The sequence below is a fragment of the Symphodus melops genome, assembly GCF_947650265.1.
Source record: "Symphodus melops genome assembly, chromosome: 7".
NCBI lineage: Eukaryota > Metazoa > Chordata > Actinopteri > Labriformes > Labridae > Symphodus > Symphodus melops.
In genome coordinates, this window is record NC_136697.1 from 16,779,551 (window position 1) to 16,796,436 (window position 16,886).

At 37.1% G+C, this 16,886-nt stretch overlaps 1 protein-coding gene across 1 annotated transcript in view; it reads right to left on the reverse strand.

Annotated features, from left to right (window-relative positions):
• LOC306826676 (zona pellucida sperm-binding protein 4-like) overlaps positions 1-16,886 on the reverse strand; it is a 350,754-nt gene that overhangs the window by 232,686 nt on the left and 101,182 nt on the right. The window lies entirely within an intron of this gene.

Below are 16,886 nucleotides of genomic sequence, written 5' to 3' on the forward strand. Positions count from 1 at the left end.
TGTGTGTGTGTGTGTGTGTGTGTGTGTGTAGTGTGTGTGTGTGTGTGTGTGTGTGCATGTGTGCATGCATGCATGTGCGTGTGCTAGCATGTGTGTCTGCTGCTGGACCACGCCTCTGACCATTTTGTTCTCCATTGTAGCACACTTCCTGTGAACTTCCAAAAGAATGCAGGGCTGACCCTTTAAAAATGATGGACTCTTTCAGAAAGTCATTACAGGAGATGTACATCTAAAGTGGTGTGCCACAAAAATACCTCAGTGACTGTCTGAAGAGCCCAGAGCAGACAAAGCCTAAATGTCATGAGTTAGTCCTTTTATTTGTTTAAAGAGAGGGATGTGTTAAGGAATTTTTGAGGATATAAAATAAAACACAATTATGTTGTTGCTTTACACGGTAAAAGTGTATCATTTCTGTGGTTTGGGTGGAAACATGAGCACAAATGAGGCAACAGTGAGCAAAGTCAAACTACCAGTTACACATTTGGAAACAGTCTGACTCTAAATTTATTCATTTAAGCCGTATGTCAAAGTCAGTACAAAAGTTCTATAATCGGAGGGAGTGTTATAAACAGTCGTCCTCTATTTTTAGTTCATTTAAAAATGGGCCTTTAGTATTTTGTAAGTATTCTGCATATTGTTGCTTAACGTCAGCTGTTCATCAGGCAGTGAAGATCATTTTGAAGCCACAGAAGAGAGCCAGATTTTTGCAATCGCAGCAGTGACTTTTGAGTGAACTTTTCCTTATTCCTTAGCAGCAAAGGAGTAACAAGATTCCAATTAACTCTCTGATGTTCTTGCAATGCAAAGCACATATATTTATTGAAACATGCAATTATTTCAAAACATTAAAACACCCTTTTACACTTCCTCTATGAATGTTTACAGATGTAATTTGGCTAACCTTTCATTTTCCAAAGAACACTTTTTTTGAGTATTTTGCAACCCATTAAAATGATCATTTTTTTTAGCAAATTACTTACTTACTCAAATTATTATATGAATAGCAAGTGTGTCCTCCTTTGCTGTTTTCATGAAGAAATGGAAGAACTCTTTGCAATAACTTTATACATAAGTTTGCCTCTGTAAAATGGTTTCCCATTTGAGAACAGTGTTTTTGAAACTGAAGAACTTCAGAGTAACTCTAGGAGATTGAGGTTCCAACAAGATTTTTTTCAGTCTAACACATTTTTTTTCTTTTTTTTCTCATTTGAAACGTTTTAAATGAGGACTAACATTGTTGTGCAAGAGACATCCATCCACAAATGACTAAGAAATGAAAGGAAACTCTATGTAAAAAAAAAATCAACATCAAATAATAAAATAAATTAAAAAATTAAATCTAGCCACAAAAGTAAGACTCTTAACTTGAACTGATAATGAGCTCTCACTGAAATTCTATCTTCAAACCAAAGACTGTTGAGGTCTGACAAGATTTTTATGATTGTACAACTAAAGCAAGATGAGGATAATCCTTGCCATAGTTTAGATAAGAAATTATACTAAGAGAAATTGGTGGTGCTTAACTCAAGACCAAACAGCAAATATTTGACCCCCTATCTTTTTTTTATCATTAAGTTTCTTTTTGTTCCTTCTGCATGATAAACTCTCAAATTTGCTTCCTGTTCTCAGAGCTAATCTGAGAATAAAACATCTGTATCTGACATGAGACAGAGTTTGAGGTACAGGATGTGTGTAACAGTGTTGGCTTGTGTGTGGGAAAGAAGGACACAGAATAGCAGACGAGGTCATCCGATACGACAGGATTGGTGAGGAATGTCACTGATTAGGCTGAAGGAGTGGGATGGACTCCTCTCCTTGTCTCTCACATCCATGGACAGCTTCCTCATTCACACAGCGAACAATAGACGAGGACGAGGTGCGCTACATTCAGGTGGTATCCTGTTCTCAGGAAACCACTGATGACAAGCTTCCCATGTATTCGAATTTCACAACAGCTTGGATTTCTGATTTTGGGATGAAATTATGTTTGGTTAAACAGGAATGAGGTTGTGTGTGTCTTTGACACCTATAACTCTTAATAAACAGATACAGCGAAATGGCTATTGGTGTATTAAACGCGAAAAGTAGAGAAATTGCTGCCTGTCACAACAAGTCAAGCAGTGTTAAAGGGAAATTCCAGACGTTCACAGCAAACAGACCTTTCAGACATGAGTCACACGAGATGAATCCGTGTGTTAAAGCAAAGATGACAACACAGCCGTGAAGTTCAGACAGGCAATTGTATTGACCCTCAAAGCTGATTGAAAGGAGCTTACATTTTTTGCACGAGATGTTACTTATAAGCATGCAGGGAAACGTTTTCCATTTTGGGGAAATGCTACACCTGTGTTTTTGGTGGATAGATACATTAGGGGGATAGATCAGTGTCATTTCTGCGCAGGAAACACAAATCTATATCTTGCAAGTTGTTAGCTTGACACAGCAGAACATAGGAACCAGTATATTATTTTTGTAGAAAATCCTAAAACTAGACAAAGCTTGAGCTAGTGATCTTCTCAACTAATGGTAATGAGTTTTTCAAGTCCTTTAGATAGAGCCTGGCAGGCTGTCTTCCCCTTTAGTTAAATAGGCAACATGTAGCTGCTTATTTTCACACACATTGATGGCATTGTTCTCTTTATCAAACTTCCTTCAAGAAAGCAAGAATCCTGTACCCAAAATGTAAAACTACAAGCTAAATTCTACAACTCATAGCAGGCAAACTCAGTAATACTATAATGTACTCAGATTTGTAATCAACAGAATGTCACTGTTTAAAATATATTTTAATGTAACTTCTAAATCATTTCAATTCACCTCAGCTGTGATGTTCAGGCTTGTTTTTAAAGAGACCACATTAAGCTACCAGCCCTGTGTGTCTGCAGAACTGGAAAATCCACATTTTTCTCCACACTCATGATATCTGAGAAGTCTTTTGGTGTTTTGTGCTTTGCTGCATGGTTGTTAGGTTTGCCAACATTTATAATACAGTGCTGCTGTAATAAACTCTGTTGGCAGGGGATAGATATAAACATTAACTATAGATGAACTGCAGTCAGTAAAAAGAAGCCAAAAGTCACCTGTACAACAGAGAGATCTAATACCGGTACTTACCTTTTATATTGTAGGGCCATTGTAAACATGACATATTGTCAGATCAAAACAACAAACCCAGATCAGTATGTGAACATTGTAAGCTAAAAATCTCCCCTGTCCGTTAGCTGCTCAAAGAGCTGTTCATCAACTTCTCTCCTCAGCATAGTTTGTAGTTGTTTTGCTATTATGTTAAACATTTTCACCTTTAACACATGGGATTCACATGTTGACTTCATCATAGCAACCTTACAATCACTTTAGGTCTAAAAACACTGAGTATTTGGCCTCTCAGACACATTACTCATACAGAGCTGGGGGCAAATAGCTGAGTGTCACTGTAATGATGTTTCTTTTCCATTTTCTCCCCATATTTCTCCTTCCTCTTTTCTGCCAGTTCTCTTTCACCTAAAACAGGACTATAACTTTTTGCTATGTTGAGTGAACTGTAGTTTTGTTATGTGAAGATAGCTGGGAGGTCAAGGATCAAAAATGGAAATCCTAAAGTTGTAGTTAACAGTTGTAGCTAGCAGCAATGTGTTCATCTTTCTGACTTAGAGCATATTGTTTTCGATGTATTGTGTGAGTAACTTTTTCCAAGAGCTAACGTTTACCCTAGCCTCTAACTGTAAAAAGGAAAACACTAGGATTATAGGAACAGTGAAGTGTTAATGATGCTACATAATGTTGTCTTAATAACAACCTAATCTTTTTTTCCTATGTGTAGTAAACATTAATTATCATAACCATTGCAGAAAAAAAAACATTATTGCCCAACATCTTTCCACATGTGAGCAAATCTGATTTGATCATGTGTTATTAATGTATTTTGTCTGTTAGCGATTGGTATTATGACCTTTAACAAACTTGCATCTAAACGTTTATGTGTATGCCTTGCAGCAACCCTGTCAGAGGAAGATGAAAATAACTTTTGGAAAAAAAAAAGAAAAAAAAAAAGGTTTTCTAAAATAAAGAAAAACAAAAGCTGCAAATTCCCTTGCCCCCATGGATGAACAAAGGAAACTGTGCATCCAGAAAGTCATGGGATCTCAAATATCTTTCACTTTATTTTTGTACAACTGGCACAGAATTGAAACGCATTCTATGCCAACCATAAGAAATGTGATGCTCGTAAGTCTTTTTGTATTTCTGTGACATCAGCTTCTTGGAGGCATAGCTCTGAGGCCTGTTATAAATACCATATGAAGCTGCCCTTTAGAGGTGTGAAAACATTTTGCAGCCCTAAACCTCGGAGACAACATACCTATGGCAGACGAATGACACAGCAACAAGCCGTGACACCCTCTCCTAAAACAGCCCTCAAACCCAGCGGTGCACTGGCATCCTGGGAGGTCACCAGAATGCCAGTCATTCATTCGGGGCCCCAGCATGTGTGCCCCCCAGCAAATAGCTATGCTCCTCTGCTGCTGAGGCTGCACATAGCATGTGATCTGATGGCTGGCTTTGGCCGGCATTGAAACACACACAGAGAGAGAGAGAGAGAGAGTTCTGTGTCTGTATACTGGCTCAGCAGCTCTGAAAATGTACCAGGGGGCTTTCCATGGTCCAGAAGCAATGATGGGAATGTGGCCTAGGATGGTGAGGTGGGAGGGTGTCGTTTGGGATATGTGTGTGAGAGGATTCAGTTTATGGTGAGATGGAATGGTAAGTAGTGTGGGATTTAAAAGTAGATAGGGGTTTGGACATGATTTAAGGAGGAAAATGGGTTGGTTAGTTTGATGTTTAGAACCAGACTCAGGTAGACATAGCCTGCTGGCCCAAAAGAGTGGGATTGAGTGAGACACAGAAAACTGTAGAGGACTCATTTATAGGCTATATTTCCCTCGAGTCAATTAACAGAGATTCGGGCCTGCTGTAATAACGTGGGTGTTATAAAGCATTACATTTTTATAATTGAACAACTACTTTTTGTTCAGGGTAAGCACTTTCACTTTCTAACTTTCATTCTCTTACCACAGCCAAGGGAGTAGTAGAGTAGGCTTAAATAATATCAAATGATTATTCAAAGCCCCCATTCCTTTGGTTACAGTGGGAAAGCAGAAGAATCGCTTTGCCAGCATGTCTTGGTGTCAAAAACATAGAGTAGGACCAAATTGCAGAGAACGAAAATGTATTAATTTAACAAAAACTCCAAAAACAAATCCTACTTTGAAGAGTTCACGTTCAAAGCAAAGTCCATCAAAAGTGTAAAACGGAAAGACACTTCACAACAATGAGCCTTAAGGAAAACGCTGGAACCATTGGGAGATAAGGCGTATGAAGTGACACAGAGGGGAGGGAACACTGAGACTAAATAGACACAGGGGTAATCAGTCACAGGTAAGATCAATCAAGGCAATCAAAGCAGGAGGGAAACGCACAGAGGCAGAAAGAAACACAAGGCATGATACAAAGGAAAAAAAACTACAGAATAAAACTAGAAAAACTACAGAATGGTCTCAGAAATAAAGCCGTACATCAGCAATAAGAGATGACACAAAAGGCAATTATTTCTAAACATGACAGAAAACACTTAAGACAAGGCTAGGGAGAAGACAAATACAAGGATACAAAAAACAAAATTAAACAGGAACAATAGACCTTCAGAATATTACAGTGAAGAAACACAAGGAGAACAGGAACAGAAGGAGTGGGAAATGAAAAAACAAAACAGGAAATAAAACGTGCCAATGACATAACTAAACAGGAAGAGTAATGGTAGAAACACTGAGACTCAAACTCAAGACTGCAACATGGAGGTATTCGAGACTAATACTTCTTGATAAAATACCCTTAAAGTCAAGTTAAACCTCTTTCTATTATTACACAAGAACCAGTCGCTAACTCAGGGAGGGACAGGCAGACATTACAGAGTCCAGTACAAATTCCCATCGCCATGATACCTCCCTGACATATTAAAATTGTTTTTAAGTGTTCTGGGGTTTATCTGTATTAAAAATAAAATGACTCCCATTTAGAATTGCATAGAAATTCCCCCAAATTAAGAGATAAATAAAAGCTGTCTTGTCAATGAGGTTGTTAACATTCATTCTCCTCCAGGTGAAACATGACCTCAAAACATGGATCCACTCCTTTAGTTAATGTTTTCACTCGTCACATCTCCAAATTTTCCCCTCCTACAACTGTCATATATTCATGTTGTGAAATATTTAAAGTGTTAATCAAAAACATTGTGCAATCATCCATGGTTATATTGTGAAATATTTCACTCTTGGGGTTACACCCTTATACCATTTTACTGTATCAGGCAACATCTAGGTTGTTTTTTTTTTAGAATAATACTTTCACTATAAATATGGAGGAACTTAGCTGTCATGTTTTTACTTAACCAACCAATACATATACATTTGTGAATTATTGATGCTGGCTCAGGTTATTGATGCCACTCCCGTGGTTTCTTAAAAAAAAATTTATGATCTAGAATCGTAATATTTTATTTTTCCCTTAAATATCAGTAATGTTGTAAATCCAGAAGGGCAAGTATGAGTGAAACAGGTGTGCCAAACTTATTGTTTAACTTATTGAATCTCTGAGAACTTTTTTTTATTGTCGTCTATCCTCACTACCCTCATTATATTTGTTTTATTTTAATTTCTTTGACTTTAACAAGGATTTCGTTGACAACCCAATTCTTCTCTTTCATAATTTATTTTCTATCAGTCTTGAATTCTATTTTCTATTTGAATTATTAAAACAACATATTTCCATACATATTCCAGTATACAGTATATTATCTGTTTTTTCACTCTTGTAATTCAATATGTAATGATATTGAAGATAATTGTCACATTAGCCAAACTCAATAGTTTGACAACATTTGTCGTCCTTCATCGACTCCTTAAACATTCACTTAATTTACTTGTTTTGAACTCTGGTATCTTGTTTTTGTCTCTGCTCCAAACACTGTAAGCATATTGTTCAAATTCAAACAGCTTCTTAAAGTGTCAACTGGAAAAATCCATTATCTTACAGATGATTCCCAGCTTTGGCGTTTGTACCAGTAAGTGATGATGATTCAGCTGTGAGATATGTTAATGGCTGCAGCTCAAGTCCTGGATGTGTCTGCTTACACACAAAGCCTCTATTGTGCTGACTAGAAGAAGCTCATTGTCTCATTTTACACGGACTACCAAAATATCTAAGAGGGGGGTTTCTATTCTGGGATCAATTGAAATAGCCAATATTTGAGAAAATGATTTAGATCACTTTAGTGAGTCAGGGCTCACATTGTACATTCATAAATCATCAGCTGTAAATCAGCTGTGAAATTTAGGTTTAAAAAACAGAAGAATCAGCAGCAGGTTTTGTATTTGCAGAACGTCATTGCACCTCTGTTAACTACTTCTGCGTAATGTCACCTATCATGAGTCGTTTTTGTAATTTTACTAAAAACAAATTCTCAATCTATAATGAAACTTTAAAACAACTGCAAATCCAAACTCAAGTGGACAACATGTGACTATTTCTTCAAGCATTTAAGAGATGAAGAGGACAACACATTCCTAAACTTGGCTGTTCACAGCTAACAGCTGTAACAAATTAAATGTGTGCAGCCCAGTGTAACAAGCAGCTTCACTTCTTTTACGGTTTTAGTGGCTTGTTGTGCAGGTACCAGAACAAATTGGGATAACAATGATACTTTGATTTCATGTGTGACACTACTGATGTCAGAGGTTTGTGGAGTGGTTTTCTGACACAACCTCTCCAACTACCAAGGTGCAAAGTGAAAAGCTTGATGAAGTTAAAATGCTCCAGCAACACTTTAAGAATGAGTATCCATTATATTAACCTTATTAGATATCGGTGACCCTGATAAAGGCCTACTACAAGTGTTGCTGTAGCTTTTTGACCTCTTTTGAGGCTTGTGCATGTGTGTGTGTATTTCAGCATATTTTTGTGTATCATGTTCAACAAAACAGTGTAAAATTGAATTTCCCCTTGCATGATTCATAAAGTTTAGATCATGACGCTTCTTTGTTGCAGCCATATGTGTTTTGATATTTTAGGGCAGCATAGCCAGGTAGGACATTATTGTTATGGCCATAATGTGGTGTGTGTGCTAGCAAACATGTCCAGCTGACTCAAAGCCACATCAATTTTTTAAGGAATATTTCTGGGCACCTGACAAATGTTAGTCCAATTTGTACTAGTCATGCTGCTTTGTTTCTCAGATCAGGCCACTACTAAATTACAATTCTGTCTCTCTAGCTTTTAAATGCACTACTTCATTGGTAAAGTAGGCGCAGACTGTGTATGCTATGTAGCTAATTTGTGCTCAGTATGTGTCCTTAGATTTATTTATTTATTTAACACTAATAGTTTGAAACAAGAAATGAAACCAATGACCTTTAAATGTCATTGAGGTTGCCTTAAACAAAGCATCACTTTGATCTTAAAATGTTCCTACTCTGAATAAACCATGCTGTCAAGGAGCTACATTGTTCCAGATCATACAAAGGTATGAAATGCTGTTTTTGACGACTAATGTTAACCTATTTAAACAGAACTGTATGTACATACATTTACCAAAATAACCAAGTTATCTTCTCCACTTATCCCACTGTTTTGAGCACTTAGCATTTTACCTTAGTGATAAACAGTGGTTTAGCTTTCGCTTGTTTCTGCTGTTGTGTAAAAACATTATAATCTCCTTTTAAATGCTACTTTGAAACAATTTTTACTTTGAAAAGAGGGACAAACATTTACTGTTCTAAAATGATTGGCTTTACCTGCGTCACCATTGTCAGCTTCACAAATTGCAGAGGAATGCTCAACATCTGCTCGCCTTTATTTCTCCTCATAATTCTCAGTGGGGACAGTGCAGTGATCACAAGAAATGCTGTTAGCACCGCCATCCCAAAGGAAGAATGCAAACAGCCAAGCAGCTCTTCCAAGAATTCCCTGTTGAAGATCTTTCTGGAATGTCCTAACGAGCCTTCTCCGCTGTGTTTACAGTTCCAGACCGACGGCAACCCTGCAATCTGCCTTGCCAGCGTATCATTATCTGGCCTCCTCAGGGGACACACACAGAAACAGAGAGAGTTAGAGGAGTTGGCCTCTGCCTGACCAGAATTTAGATTTGTCTTTAGAGCTGACCATATCACTCTAAACGTAATGAGAAAGACAGAGGCAACCACAGACAGTGACTAAGTAAGTCTTAATAAACTGCTACAACTACTTCAAATGAGACAGGTGTCTAGACAAGCTACTGTCTCCTTAGATGGATCTAGTTGTTGTGTTAATGCTTGCCTGCAGAAGAGAAAGGGACACTATTAATTAGAATGTCAAGTGATGATTGTTTTTAACTTAGCCAGTGTGAAGTTACAAATTGAACATGACTGATACCAGGAGAGATTGCTGACTTAGAGATTTTTTTTACTAAGAGGAAACTTAGTGTTAGGAAAGAGAAGACTTTCTTGAAAGAATGGGGAAAGCATGTGACACAGCTGTGCTTCTGTGTGCATGCGTGTGTTTGCGCGCGTGTCTGCGTGCTTAAGTGTGTGTGTGTGTGTGTGTGTGTGTGTGTGTGTGTGTGTGTGTGTGTGTGTGTGTTCACCTTCAGATAACAGTATGTTCTGATCTGCTCCAGTGAAATCAGAAACACAAATAAAAACTCGGACCTTAATGACTTCTGTCCTCTCTTATGTAACACGCAGGAATGTTTGAACTGGACCATTTCGATTGTAACTATGTGACCGTATATCTTGTCACAAAAACGCTGAGAAAAACCTCTCCGTTTATAGCAAGCAGGGGCAATTCACCCAATATTTTTTTAAGTACAAAATCTTCGTTTGTTGTAGTTCATAATATCAGGTATACGTTAAGAAAACCCTGTGAGTCTGCAGGTGGTGCCGTTTGATTAATTCTGCAAAAATAATCATCTTGTCTCCCATTGGGGCCTTTTTCCTTCATCAGTTGTGAAAAAGGCTACACAGGTCTTTAACTCAGAGTGATTTTAGCAGTCCAACTTCGAAAGTAAATACAGATGTTTACAAAACTGCAATTAACTGACACCAAAAGGAACAGCATTTACATTTCAAATGACATTTCATTTACCTCTGCCTAGGAGGACGCCATGTGATTTATAAATGGATCTGTGAATCCATCTGTCTCACAAACAATCCCTGATGTCGACCAAGCCGAACAAGGTGATAGTGTGGGATAAGTAAACAATCTCGTCGGTGTCACTTTGTACATGAAGATCAAAACGTGTGTTTGTTATTAGTTTGCAAAGTGTAAGCGTCAACTGGATTTATGCACCTGACTCCGCAATCAACTGTCAATGGTGATGTATTGTGGGTAATGTATGCTACACATTTTGACTTTGCATCTGCTGAATTAACTTTGACCTTTTAATTTGATAGATTCTGCATTGTGAGACAAACATGTTACAAGAGTGAAAATGGATTACTTGAGTGCAGTTTAATTTCAAGTTTTATGGATTTCTGATTCAATACTTGTACACACAACACCTGATATCCAGACTCTCAATGAGACTCAATGAAACTATACAAAGACAAAAACTAAGACAAAACCACACTAATAATCAAGACATTACGAAAAAAACCCACCAACTTACCATAGAATATTTAACATTTTACAGGTGTAGAACAAGTCCTATTAAAAAGAACGGCAAAATAAATATGAGGTTAGAAAAAGGGATGTCTTGCACTCATTGTGCAAGACATTTGAGGCAATTGTAACCTTTAAATTTCAAAACAGCTTTAAACTACTGTATTTGAGGAAACTGCTTCCCAGTTTTGTTACAAAACCCTGGGTTCTTATCACAGCAAAGAAGAAACTCTTTCTGCTCAGAAACCTTATGTCAGTTTAAAGAGGGTAGTCATGCAGCTTCCTGCCCACAACAATGGTCTGAAGGCATGGTGAAGGGTCTTGACTGGAAGTCGATGAGGCCCTACCTCCATAGAAATCCTTCGACCATCACTTGCCCAGCAGGAACACAAACTGGAAAGCTGCCCACACTTATGAAGAGCAGAAAAATGTGAGCAGAGGATGCCCAAAGCGTGGGAATTTCACCTATAATGTTTTTTCAAGAATTCCAGGCCTGTGACCAACAGAACTGTAACAGGAAGTGTGTGTGTGTGTGTGTGTGTGTGTGTGTGTGTGTGTGTGTGTGTGTGTGTGTGTGTGTGTGTGTGTGTGTGTGTGTGTGTGTGTGTGAGGAATTTAACCTTGCAATGGGGCAGAAGAGTGGGTGTAAATATATCTCACTGATATATAGCAGAATTTCACTTATTCATTGCCTGGACATAAAACTCTCTTGAGAAACGAGCTCTTTCTCTGTTTTAGATGAATCATGTTGACTGTGTTAAAAGTTTTCACTACAAATACCCATGTTCAAACTTTCTGCAGTCAAGTCTTTAAAGAAATTGTTCAAGTTAAACAAATCCTAGTAAATTGGTGGGTTACTTTGTCCAATATTATTTTTCAGGAACCAGACAAATACCACAGGAGTGATTGTGTCATCGGTCATCTTATCTAAGTTTATACTCGCTGTGACTTTGTACACTTTATTAACTCACTTAAATGTTCAAGTTGATGACGGAGACATTACACACGGCATCGCATGTGTTCCTGATGACCTGGGTGACATTTCTGCCTCTTTCGACATCATGTAGGAATGCAGGGCAGCAAGAAATAAGATATGTAAGATTGGAAGGAAGATGCACTGCATCAGAGGTTATGTTTTATTCTCATGCATCACTATGTGCAAGGTTGGATCCAATTCAAGTTAAAGCTACAGTACATCCGTTTTTATAAGACCACATTTGTTGATGTAGTTAAATTTTCTTCTTGAATGATAAAAAAGTGGCATGTCTTCAGTCAAGTCATGATTGAACTATACACATGTATTTGTTATTATGTATGCGTAGTTACTTTCAATACTTCTTTAAAGATAACTAAAACATATTTCATGTCAAATAATGAATTTGTGTTGGAAACAGTTTTGATGGATTTCGTCTGTCCTGAACTTTGAGTAGCTTCTAGTAACTTTTCTAAAATCATGTACATTATTTTATAAGAGGAAATATGTCATCTAGGATATTATTTTCGAACTATTTGACTCATATTACCCAAAGAGAGCTTTGACAAATAAATAAAAAAATTGCATTCAAAATAAGCTGCCTAACTGCCTCTGAGAATAATGCCTCTGTTCTGTAAAAAAAAAAAAAAAAAAAAATCAGTGGTATATTCACAGTGCTTTATCAATCAATCACTGGTGACTGCCACCTAGTGGTAAGCAGGTGCTTCTCATTTGGACAAGAGAGCGAGCTCTTGAGAAACTTCATCAGTTTTTCCATGTGCTCTCTGATGTGGTATGCAGCTATAACAAGGGAAAGATTGAAAACATTAAGTAAAAGAGATGGTGTAAGCAGAGTTGATGTATGTCCATCAGATTGGAGAAAACTATCACAAGAATGTAATTACAAAGACAGCGCTAAATAACTACTATTTGTACAAACATACACTCATTCATGTCAGATTTGTAATTATTTTTAAATGAATTTAAAGTGTTTGTCATTGTTTCTTTGGCAGTGCTGTCTCTCAGTGATATTCCTTTTTCCTGCAGAGCCCACAAGTATGCAGGATGTTTCATGAACCATTGAGAAGTTGAGTTCATAAACAATCACACACATGCACAGAGGAACGTGGGGAACATGTTTCCCATCCTCTGTTTTTGGGCCTGTAGGAGCTGGGGGCCATGACAACCAAATACCAAAGGGAGAGGAATCTGTGTGCTGCCTGGCTGAGCTCCATCCTTTTGGCAGTCATGCTAAAACTCCTGAATCCCATGACAAAAACAACATTCCTCATTTAAGTGATATTCTTCAAGGAATTCCTGTTAAAAGAAGGCATTTCTCAGTGTGCATACCTCATCCTATTGAAACCATCTGCTGTAACATGTGAATGTGAATTCTTTCAGAAAGCAAGGGAGACATGTTCTTTGTCTTTGTGAACACGTGTAGAAGTTTACGTTCTCTCTCTCCTATGACTCTACAAACTCATGCTTGTGAGTTTTAGTTGCCTTATGAGACAGCACCGTTTACAAGAAAGTTCACTATCTTCTGCAAGACTTTTATTGATCATCATCTTGAAATCTGAAATACTGAACGTATATAAAGGTTTTCACAAGCTAAATAAAAAAAATTCTGAAATCTTTCCTGTTCATTTTTCAGTCTTTCTCCATTGTTCAAATAGATTCTTGGCTCTCTTTTGAGAAATATCAATCATGCAGAGATGATGCGTAAATTATGTTGTGTTCTTATTACCTTATGCTAAGGGATGTAGGGTCAGCATAGGCCTAGGTTATTTTATCAACGCAATAAAAAAGAAAATAATACATTCCATTTTGCCAAAAACATGATGTACAAATGAAACTGCTCTTCATATTCACTGCTAAAAACTGCTGAGAGACTTTTTACATGACTTATAACTTAACACAGCTTTATGTGTTTCTGCGTTGAAGTGTTAATGCCTTTGGGAAAAGTTAGTTTTGGTATCTTTTGTTTTGCATCTACACTTACAATCATCAAGGCATGATGGAATCTTTTTCCATGTAACAAAATAGTGAAAAGTTATGTTTTATATATATATATATATATATATATATATAGGGCAAATTGATATGGGCAATCAACGCCATTTGAACCTTTAATAGCTTTACATCAATCACAACACCTACCAGGTAGTCTTTGTTGGCATGAATTTTGGTTGTACCAAGTTGGATATTATGTGTGGTTGAATAAGGGGGCTGGCTGGGATGAAAAGAAGCTTGTTCTTGAGGTTGAGCCGAAGTCGGTTTTTATTCATTCATTTAGAGATGTCAGCAAGCATGCCAAAATTCTTGCATGAGACTCTAACGTTGCCTGGTGGGAATTACATGAAGAGTTGAGCATCATAAATCTCTACGAGATCTTCAACAAGTATTTAAATAAATAAATGAATACTTTATGTTCTGGTCCCTCATGGAATCATTTAGACACATTCTCCAAGATGTCACCCAACACAACATCAAACAGCACAGTACAACAACGTCTTCGCACAAGCATAAACTACCACCAGATATTACTATTTAGTTTAAGTTTATGATCTGTTGTAGTTTTAGTGTGAATATTCTCTGTGAATATACTTGAAATAATTGTGAGTCTGAGCTGTTGATGATTTTAGTCATTTTTACAGGAGCTACACTCATAGTTGTGTGTTTTGAACCACTGGGGGGAGCTGTTCACCCCTACAGGAGAGCTTAAACAGGTACCTCTTGTAATGACCTGAGGGTGAAATACTGCACCAAAGCTATTTATTAAGGCATCTCTTCTGACCTTAGGATTCACAATCTGTTTCTACAGAGCTGACCCTTGGGGCAAGCAGATGAAACACAAGCACACTTGTCATTTTACAGAGACTGGCTCAGGCTGTTTCAGTGTGTAAAAATTTCACTAAGACCATAGAGCCAGTCAAGAGGATTACAAAGGGTAAGCATCAGACAATTTAAGATGGGATGGAACTTGGCCTTTTTAAAGACAAGATCATGACACATTTATAAAAGACTGAAAACACCAACAGTATTGTGAGTCATAGTTTATATTCTAGTGTACATTGTAAAGGATTGGGGGGTTTTTTCCTACATCAAAAACACTTTAAAGGATTCTCACATAATGCATAGTTTAGAGATGTTTCCATTGAGTTTTCTATCAGTCATAATAACCTTTTTCGCTGATCATCATTACTCGTTAATGTCAACAGAGGCTCAATAGTTTCACATTGTAAAGTACTTCACAGAGGTTAAAAGCATCAATGGCCAGTACGGGGATCGAACCCGCGACCTTGGCGTTATTAGCACCACGCTCTAACCAACTGAGCTAACCGGCCTTGAAAGCTCAAGGAGCGTTGTTCATTCAATACACTCATGAATATCTAGGACAGAGTTGAAGGCCGTCGAGATCGAACGATGTACTTGTGCAGCTCTCAATCAATCGCTTTTTTATTTGGTCCACTGTAAACCGCAAGATCAGCGCCAAACATGTAACCATTAACCGTAAAAACCTCTATATGTACTTAATATTTGATGTCATGTAGTAGACCTCGTGGCGCAACGGTAGCGCGTCTGACTCCAGATCAGAAGGTTGCGTGTTCAAATCACGTCGGGGTCAATGATTTATAATTTTGCCTAAATATTTACATTTAATTCAAATTATTCTATGCTGGATTCAATCTCTGAGAGACAAATAAACAACAAGTAAAAGTAGATAAATGCAATAATATACATCGATAATACCTTATACATGAATAATCCTACTGCCTTCATGAAAAGGCTATTTCTATTGTTTTATTTCATTCAATAAAGATCTTTATTTATGTATATAAATAAATTTAAATATGTGTGCTTTGCCTTATAACTATTTATAATTGATAATTGATTTTATGTATTATATATTCATTGGTATTAGGGTTTAGAATTTCTACATTCTTTTTTTTTTTTGTATTTGTCTATCAATGCTGTACAAAGACTTAGACATTCTTTGTCATTTAAAATTGAACTTTACAGTGCAGATAAGACTGTATATATGCAAATGTAGTGGGTTATCTTTACATTAATACAAAATAGTGAATCATCAATGATCAGTTTGAAAACCCAGACAGACACAACCAATTCCTCACACCTTAACTGTTGTTGATTTTTTTTCATTTAAGCAATCAATCGATGCGTAGTGCCAATTCATAACAAGTTGTATCTCAATAAACTTTACGAAAACCAAGTAAAAGTTACTCTTTGTTATTTAATATTACAAAAGAGCAATTAATAAGACCATCCTTGCACAGCACTGATCACAGTTTGTCAGTCTGCTACGTCCACTATCAACACTGCAGAGTTGATAAGAGTAAAATTTAAGACGACTGGAAAGCAAGACCGCAATAGAAACAAGACACATTCACAGTCTATGACCACTGACCGCATAGCCAGTAAAAATAACTGACTAGGACTTAAAAATGGGCTCGTCCGGGATTTGAACCCGGGACCTCTCGCACCCTAAGCGAGAATCATACCCCTAGACCAACGAGCCTCAAGCTCACGGTCAAATGAACATCATTCAGAAAATTCGGGAGTAAGCCAAATGGTGCAAAGACTCTTCGTTGTATTTTACCATTTATGACCCATAAGCGTTTATGACAGTAAATATACCGACATTGTTAAATATGAGGGTTTTTAAAAAAAAAATAATAATAATAATCATACCACCATCACAGACGTTCCCCTAGATAGGCCTATTTCATTTCGTTAATTGCTCCTTCATAGTTTAGAAAGACTTATTTAACAGTTGTGTATGCTTGGTTTAAGCCTATAATATATATTATTTTATAATAATACCCTATTTTTTTTAAATATACCAAGGTTCATGTTATGGGCCTTAAACTTTAACTAGCTCCATAACAGACAGTTTGAGGGTTATCTATGTATTATTATCTAATGGGAAACAGTTTGAGGCTTTCGATATTAAAAAAGAACCTACATGAGGTTTGTTAACGCTGACCCTGAGTTACCTGTATACTGGTAGATCAGGCTAAGCTCAGTTAGTGCAGGAGAAATGTGCTTTTTTTAGCATGATGTGTATACTACACTTGTGAGCAGAGTCTCCAATTATTTTTTAAAAAGTACTTTAATGCATCCTTTCTTCCCACACTAAAACTTTTCTGTCTACTCCCAAAGCGGGCCTCAAACAATGGCACCGTAGATGACACACCAGACAGTA